Here is a 7,983-nt window from a genome sequence, read left to right as displayed (position 1 = left end):
TGAGGGTACGGAGCTCCCGTCTACCCTAGCAGCCACTATAATCAGGCTGTCTGAACAACTTGAGGTCTCAACTCGTACTGAAGAATCACTTCCTGATTCTGGAAACTAAACAGAGACTTTCCTAATATGCCCACCCTCAGTGAGCTGTCATCACAGAACTTTAACCCATCACTGTCTATAACTTTGCTGGCAGACTCAACCTGACATCTGCACCCAGAACAGTGGCATCTTGTGGCTGTTTTCAGGTACTACAGCCCAGAAGGAATTACACCAGGAACAAGCTTTATATCTGTCTAGGCTTGATAAGGGCACTAAGTTCCCCCTCTACTCTACTAACTGGACCACTAAAGCTAACCCCCTTAGCTTGGTCTACCACAGAGAGGGAGGTCTGACCTCAGGGACACTTCCTTTAACTATCTCAGTACCAAGGGAAGGCTACGCCCTTCCCCACTATTACACATTGACCGCGGCCTGAGGAGCCACCTTAATAAAGATACTGTAAAACCAATGTTGGGTTATGTGGGTTGCCCACAGCTTTTTTATTTAACCTAAAAACCACTGTACATACATTGCCAAAAAACCTTCCTCGTCCATGCTCATTTTTTCTGATAAAATAACCAAAGGCCAACCGCTGGTTTACCGTGGGCCTTGTGAATAAAACTTATCGAGCACTGACGAGAACCGCCACAGCAGAAGGCAATGTATACCTACATTGAATTCCAACCAACCCCATCCGAAACTAATAATGCCCTTTCCAATCCATCCTGTAGTCCTGACAAAAAAATATCCATACCTATCTCATTAAGATGCACCCTATCACTCCTAAGCAAATCCTTGTTGTCCCCTTCTAACTCCCTATGTCTTACTGCCACCCCGCCCAAAGCCTGAACGTGTTTTGAAATCCTAACATTTAACAATCATCTTGCTCGCTCGACACCAGCTACGCTCCTTGCCTCTCACCAATTAACTCTAGGTACAATTTCTGACCATACTATCGTTGCACTAGAAAAGAATTCTTTAAACCTGTCAAAATCCTGCTTCATCAAGGATAACAAATGTCCTACCTTTACCTTGCACAGGTCATTGCCCCCTGCGTGAATTATCAAAATTACCTTGCCTCCAAACTGTCGGCTGCATTGAACCACCATAGGCAGCACCTGTGTCCATCGAAGACCTCTAACCCCTTTCCAAAAAAACGAAGCCTGTGAAGATCCTAAATTAAGACCCAATGGACATATACCTGCTCTTTTTTCCGGCCAAAAAATGAAAGAATGTCCTATTACAAAAACCGTTTGTTTCGGCCCGAAACCTGAAACAAAAAGAGACAAAAACAACTAAACCATAGAGTCAAAATGCTATGCCAACTATAAAAACACTTGATATTTACCATAAACATGAAATCTATCTCACTAAATCGGGATGAATGTATCTTCTAAACCAGAGGTCCCCAACCGCCGGTCCGCGGACCAGGACCGGGCCGTTGGGGTTTTTCAGCCGGTCCGCTGGGAGAGGGGGCCCCTCCAGCCTCCAACAGGGCCGCCATCAGGGCATGACTGCCCTGACTCCAGTATGGGGCCCGGCCGGCAGGAGCCCCCTCGGAGCCCCCCTCTTGTGCATCTCTCTCCTCATGGGGCCCCCGGCCGCATGCTAAGCGCCGGGTCCGGGACATCTTAGCGCTGCGCTGCTGCGGCAGCACCTTCATGATTCCCCTGACTTCCGGTCATGTGACGGCGCCGTCACATGGCCGGAAGTCAGGAGAACCTGGTGTCAGCGATTTGGACGAGCGCCAGGATTCTGCAGGGATCGCATGGGGGTAAGTATAACAAGTTTTATTTTTTTTTAAATACAATTAACTAGGAGTGGGGGGAATGGGAGATGCACATGGGGGGAGGGGAGAGATGAGAGATGCACATGGGGGAGGGGAGAGATGAGAGATCCACATGGGGGGAGGGGAGAGATGAGAGATGCACATGGGGGAGGGGAGAGATGAGAGATCCACATGGGGGGGAGGGGAGAGATGAGAGATGCACATGGGGGAGGGGAGAGATGAGAGATCCACATGGGGGGAGGGGAGAGATGAGAGATGCACATGGGGGAGGGGAGAGTTGAGAGATCCACATGGGGGGAGGGGAGAGATGAGAGATGCACATGGGAGGGAGGGGAGAGATGAGAGATGCACATGGGGGCAGGGGAGAGATGAGAGATGCACATGGGAGGGAGAGGAGAGATGAGAGATGCACATGGGAGGGAGGGGAGAGATGAGAGATGCACGGGGGGGTGAGAGATGCACGGGGGGGGTGAGAGATGCACGGGGGGTGGATGGGAGATGCACGGGGGGTGGATGAGAGATGCACGGGGGGGTGAGAGATGCACGGGGGGGATGAGAGATGCACGGGGGGTGGATGAGAGATGCACGGGGGGGTGAGAGATGCACGGGGGGGTGAGAGATGCACGGGGGGATGAGAGATGCACGGAGGGGATGAGAGATGCACGGAGGGGATGAGAGATGCACGGGGGGTGGATGAGAGATGCACGGAGGGGGATGAGAGATGCACGGGGGTGAGCTGCACATGGGGGGGTGAGAGATGCACATGGGGGGGTTATGTTTACATAACTTTGTTGCCTTATGAAGGGCGGGGGTGGCCCCCAAAAATTTCTTGCACAGGGGCCCACTACAGTCTGTGTCCGCCCCTGGGATGAAGTAAATGCAGCTGAACAGCAGCTGTCAGGACAGCTGCCCTGTCCTGCTGCAGGGCGTGATGGGGCCTCAGTGATGCGGCTCCTGGCACAGCACATTATGTGGGGCTCCTGGCATAGCTCCTGGCGGGGACCTGGTCTACACTATATGATAAGTATGCACTAAACTCCAAATCCCTCCATTACCCCGCCCCCATATGACCAAAGCCCCGCCCACCCCACCCCCTCCTTGCTGGGCCATGGAAAAATGATCTTGCTTCAAGCCGGTCCCTGGTGCAAAAAAGGTTGGGGACCACTGTTCTAAACAATCCGATTTCCATCTGCCCAGTGCTTTGACTTCCTTTGATGACATACCGCATGCATCTGCTGTTGTCGCTGCGCCTATACGAAAAGAGTGTGTTCCAAATTCCGAGGGATCTAATCCTAGTTCACCAATGGCCTTTTTAAAAACTGCTGAAAATTGGTAATGAGTCATAGGTGTGTTATCCCTGTGTAACAAGAAAAAACTACCTTCACCTCTGATCGCTATATACTCTTTTATCAATTTTACTGGGCAGAACTCAGTCTGTAACTCATTAACAGATAACCAAGTGCCCCGTCCAAACACATCCGTCTTAGATCTTCTGAATCTGATGCATATTTTTAATATTCTCCCGGAAATTACCACATCCGAAACCAACAGCCCGTTTCTAGATTTCTTTGAATGTGGAACTAACTCTCCAATCCTTAATGCTCCGAAAAATGGCAATGAGAAAGCTGCTCTAAATAGCGATACCTCCTCCATGTCCCTACAAATAATGACCATAATACGCATCAATTTGACCAACAAATTATATGATATGGGGCGTCGATTGTCCAAAACCACTGACTCCTTTCGCCATCCTTTTACTATTTGTCGCACTGAGAAAAATTTTGTCACATCCCTTTTATCATGCAATTTTAGAAAGAAAGCTATGCCGGATAGACACTTTGTCACCTTGCTTGCCGAAGCACCCATCTGTCTTAAAACTCTTAAATAATCCAAAGTTACCGATAACAAATCCATGGGCTCATCCGGGGCTTTGCCGTTTGAACATACTAACCAATCCATCCACGCTCTTTCATGTCCTCGCCACATATAAGCCGATACAGAATTCCTGACTAAATCGCCAAGTTCCCCTCTTCTATGCTCCATAAGAAATGAGGGCAATGACAACCCACCGGATCCGCTGATGGATGAAGTTCACGAAAAACCTGCATTTGAGAACGAGATCGAGTATGAGCCACAACATTTTGTGATCCCGGAACATGTTTGGCTCTAAACCAAATATTTTGTTGGAGACACCTAAGCACTAAGTGTCTTATCAAAGCTAAGACCGGTGGGGATGATGATGTTTGTAAATTAATGGCTGATACGACCGCCATGTTATCTGTCCAGCAACAAATCCTTTTACCACTAAACTGCTTACCCCAAACCTCCAAAGCCACCACTATTGTGAATAATTCTAATAGTGCAATATTCTTGATCAGACCCCAATCACGCCAATGCTGAGGCCATTGCTTCCTACACCACTGATTACCAAAAATCGCTGCAAATCCATCATCTCCTGCTGCATCCGTGAATAAGCCCATATCATCACTAGAGACCTCCTCCTCTTGAAATAACGTTCTGCCGTTAAATGTGAGCAGAAAATCTTTCCAGACCAATAAATCATCCTTCATATTCTGAGTCACCCTAATAAAGTGATGCGCTTGCCCAATGCCTCTGGTTGCAAGAGACAATCTTCTGGAAAAAACTCTGCCCATTGGTATCACTTTACACGCGAAATTCAACAAACCTAACAAAACCTGTAATTGGTGTAGCGTAACTTTTTTAGAACTGCTAACCTGATCCACGCAAAACTGCAATTTCTGAACATTTTCCATGGGCAACCGCAAAACAAACTGCTCCGTGTTGATCTCAATTCCTAAAAACGTCAAACAACTCACTGGGCCCTCTGTCTTCTCCTCTGACAAAGGGATACCCAGTGACTTCATCAACTTACGAAAAGTAAGTAACAAGTAACGACAAATCTGGGAATCACCTGGGCCTACGAACAAAAAATCATCAAGATAATGCGTCAAAGAACATAAACCAGTCTCCCATTTCAGCAACCATTCTAAAAAACAATTAAACATTTCAAAATAAAAACAAGATATAGAACATCCCATTGGTAGGCACATATCTACAAAAAAACTCTATCCAAATGGCAACCAAGTAAGTGTATACAATTCATATGTATTGGCAAAAGTCTAAAGGCTGCTTCAATGTCTGACTTTGCTAATAACGCGCCTTTACCTGTTTGTTTGACCAAGAATATTGCCCTATCAAAAGATGTATATTTCAATCTTGCTTCCTCTTTCGATATACCATCGTTGATGGATAACCCTTGTGGAAATGACAAATGATGAATGAGGCGGTACTTGCCAGGCTCCTTCTTTGGTACTAAACCCAGAGGAGACACTCTCAGGTTTTCAATTGGAAGAACCAAAAAAGGTCCAGCCATTCTGCCAAGCTCCACCTCCTTCATCAGTTTCTCCTTAACTATATCCTTTTTATCTTCAATTGACTTTAAGTTTGAACTGAACAGAGACACTGCTGATAATTGAAAAGGTATCCTAAAACCCTCACAAAATCCCTCCTGTAGGACCTTTGCTTCCTCCCTCTTGTGATACCGATCTAACCAATACAGTAGAGCTTCCTTTTTCACTGGTGTTCTCATTTTCACTGGCAGAACCCACTCTGGTATTCTGTTTTTGTCTCCGGAAACACCGCACTGCGGCATGTGCTCCCCCACATATTGTGCATTCATGCTTAAATTTTCATGTGGCATAAAATCGGCAGTGTCCCTCATTGTATAACCAACATGTCCCAATAGGCTTTGGTATAGCTGACGCGTGGGACTGACTGGTGGAAGATGAGCTGATGGGAAAGGACCGCTGTTGTGGTCTCTGGGCCAAAATTAATTGAATCCATACATCCGTAGCTTTTGTTGCCCAACCGACCCCTGGACATAGTGCCATGCGTCGGCGGAACTCCTCATCGTATTTCCACCAGGCCGATCCCCCGTGTAATTTATGCGCACTAAATATGATATCCATGTAAACCATCAATTCAGGACCTTTTTCCAGGTGTAGCCGACAGGTCTCATGAGCCAAGACAAGAAAAGCCTGTAACCAATTCCCGAATGTCTTCGCCACTTTAACCTTTTTGTCGTTCCTTTCAAAAGAACGTTCTTTATCAATAGTCACCTGATCAGCGGAAACAAGAGACCAAATATCAATATATTCACCACGCCTGATCTTCTCCCTTGGTTCCCCGACCATGTGAGTACCCAAAGATGCTACTCCGCAATAAACGGAGTCCCTGAAAATTAAACCTTGTGTTATAGAATCCACCCCAGGCTAAGGAGAACACTCCCCACCCGGTGTTAATGGGGGATACACTGCCCACTTTCCAGTTCCAAACTTGTTATCACATTTTTTAAAGCCGTAACTAAATCTTTATTTTTATTCTGTGTTTGAAGTGGTGTGGACCATGCCCGTAGCACTGGACACTCACCCTCCATACGACTCCCGATCTGTGTCCTTGATGTTGCACCGGCCGACTTCCTGAGTTGTATATCCAGCTCTCTGTGTGGAAACTCCCGTCACCGGCCATGCAGATGCTCCATCTCCCCGTGCCGCGAAACGATCATCCCTGCATTCACAAGGAACCATGTGCCGCCTATGCCGTTCTTTTTCAGGTGAAGAGACCGAAGTGCCAGACCGTGAGGATGAGCGGCTATCGACCGGCGAAATTCTTTTCCCTTCATGTCGTCTTCTACCGTAACTGCGATGTCCCTTATCACACTCCATCTCTGTGCCTTCCTTTCTGTAATTCTGCTGGACCCTGCAAAAGAATGATCCGAAGAAGAAGCTGCTTCCGAAATATCTCCATTCGTGCGATGAGGGCGGCAACTCCCGCGATCATCCCTCCCCGATGTAATATTCACATTTTTATAATATTCAGCTCCACATCTATATGTGGACAGAGTTCTATTTGTTGTGTGATCAGAAACACAACCTCTGCCTTGACTATTGATCAAATTTCTCTTACTTGTGGAAGGCACCCTTCTGCCTATTGATTCTTCTCTTCCTGACATCTGTTCTGTATCCATTTGTATAATACTTTCCATCTGCATGATTCCTGAAGGGGTTAACCTTGCATTGCCTGTTGTCACATCCTCCCTCAAGTTCTCTAGGCAGATTGCACCCCCCTTATCTCCTCTCTTTGGCTGTGTGTACCAGCTCCCCCCTTATCTATATCAATAAACTGTTCCCTGTGTTTTGTCAGCAATACATTGTCCTGCTCACCGCAATTCTCTGGTTCAGCTGCAATTCTCTCCTGTCCAGTCATGGTAGCTGAACGTCCTTTTCTTTGAAATGAACTACTTCCACTGGTGTCATTCATGCGAGCCCGGCGTCTTCCTGTAGATGGACCTGGACTTGGGCTAAGACGTGATGGAGGCCTTGCACGCCGTCTGGGACGACTCTGCTGTAATCTGTTATCCTGTGTTTCATACATGGCTTCCGGGGGGTGAGGGGGGTTATCTATGAATGCCTGCAACCAGCCAACTCCTTCCTGGGCAATTTTCTCCCTCAAAAGCTCTTCCAAGCCTGACATCTTGTTTCTTCTTCTCAGGTAAGACGCTGTGTGACTGTTCTTTGCTGCCTTTTCCTCCGTGTGTATGACCTTTTGCATACCACGCCCCCAAATCTCTCCTGCAGCCCCAGACCTTTCCTGCACTTTTAATTAACCCTTAAGGGTCTCAACACCAACTCCCTCACAGTCCTTGGCCCTTTTCTTAATTTATTCAGGGCCTTATATTCCACTGAACTGCATTTTGTTCTGGTATGTAAAAAATACTCAGATTTTTATCATTTTGTTAATTTGATTTTCATCAATTGTCATGAAAACAACACCCACTCTTGGGTCAGACCTTGCAGCTCTCTGGCGCCCCCTTATCCTGCTGGTCAAACACGGTATTGACAGAGGATAAGCACGGGTGCAGCTGCTCTCATTTATGTCGACTATTGCGGCACGTGATGTGACAGGACGTATATATACCACCAGTTCCTTCCAGGAACGTATATATACCTCCGACCAGCCACCCTCAAACCACAATATCACATAAATACTGGTATACTGCCACCACCGATCGCTTAACAGGTGGATCGGGTACCTGGTAGGTAACGTGAATTAGCGGGTGAGGAACGTGTTTGCTC

General features: G+C 47.2%; 1 long non-coding RNA gene across 1 annotated transcript; it reads right to left on the bottom strand.

Moving 5' to 3' along the window:
• Positions 1-273: 273 nt before the first annotated feature.
• On the bottom strand, positions 274-7,441 carry LOC141164997 (uncharacterized). The gene is made up of 3 exons (XR_012251020.1): positions 6,278-7,441; positions 3,780-3,930; positions 274-1,309 (listed from the first exon to the last, which is right to left on the bottom strand). It is a non-coding gene; the product is annotated as an uncharacterized lncRNA (long non-coding RNA).
• Between the last annotated feature and the right edge of the window lie 542 nt (positions 7,442-7,983).

Source organism: Phyllobates terribilis, unplaced genomic scaffold (assembly GCF_046119375.1).
Source record: "Phyllobates terribilis strain yellow unplaced genomic scaffold, ASM4611937v1 Scaffold_11__3_contigs__length_659146591, whole genome shotgun sequence".
NCBI lineage: Eukaryota > Metazoa > Chordata > Amphibia > Anura > Dendrobatidae > Phyllobates > Phyllobates terribilis.
The sequence above is the reverse complement of the archived record's forward strand: the minus strand, read 5'-3'. Positions and strand labels throughout refer to the sequence as shown.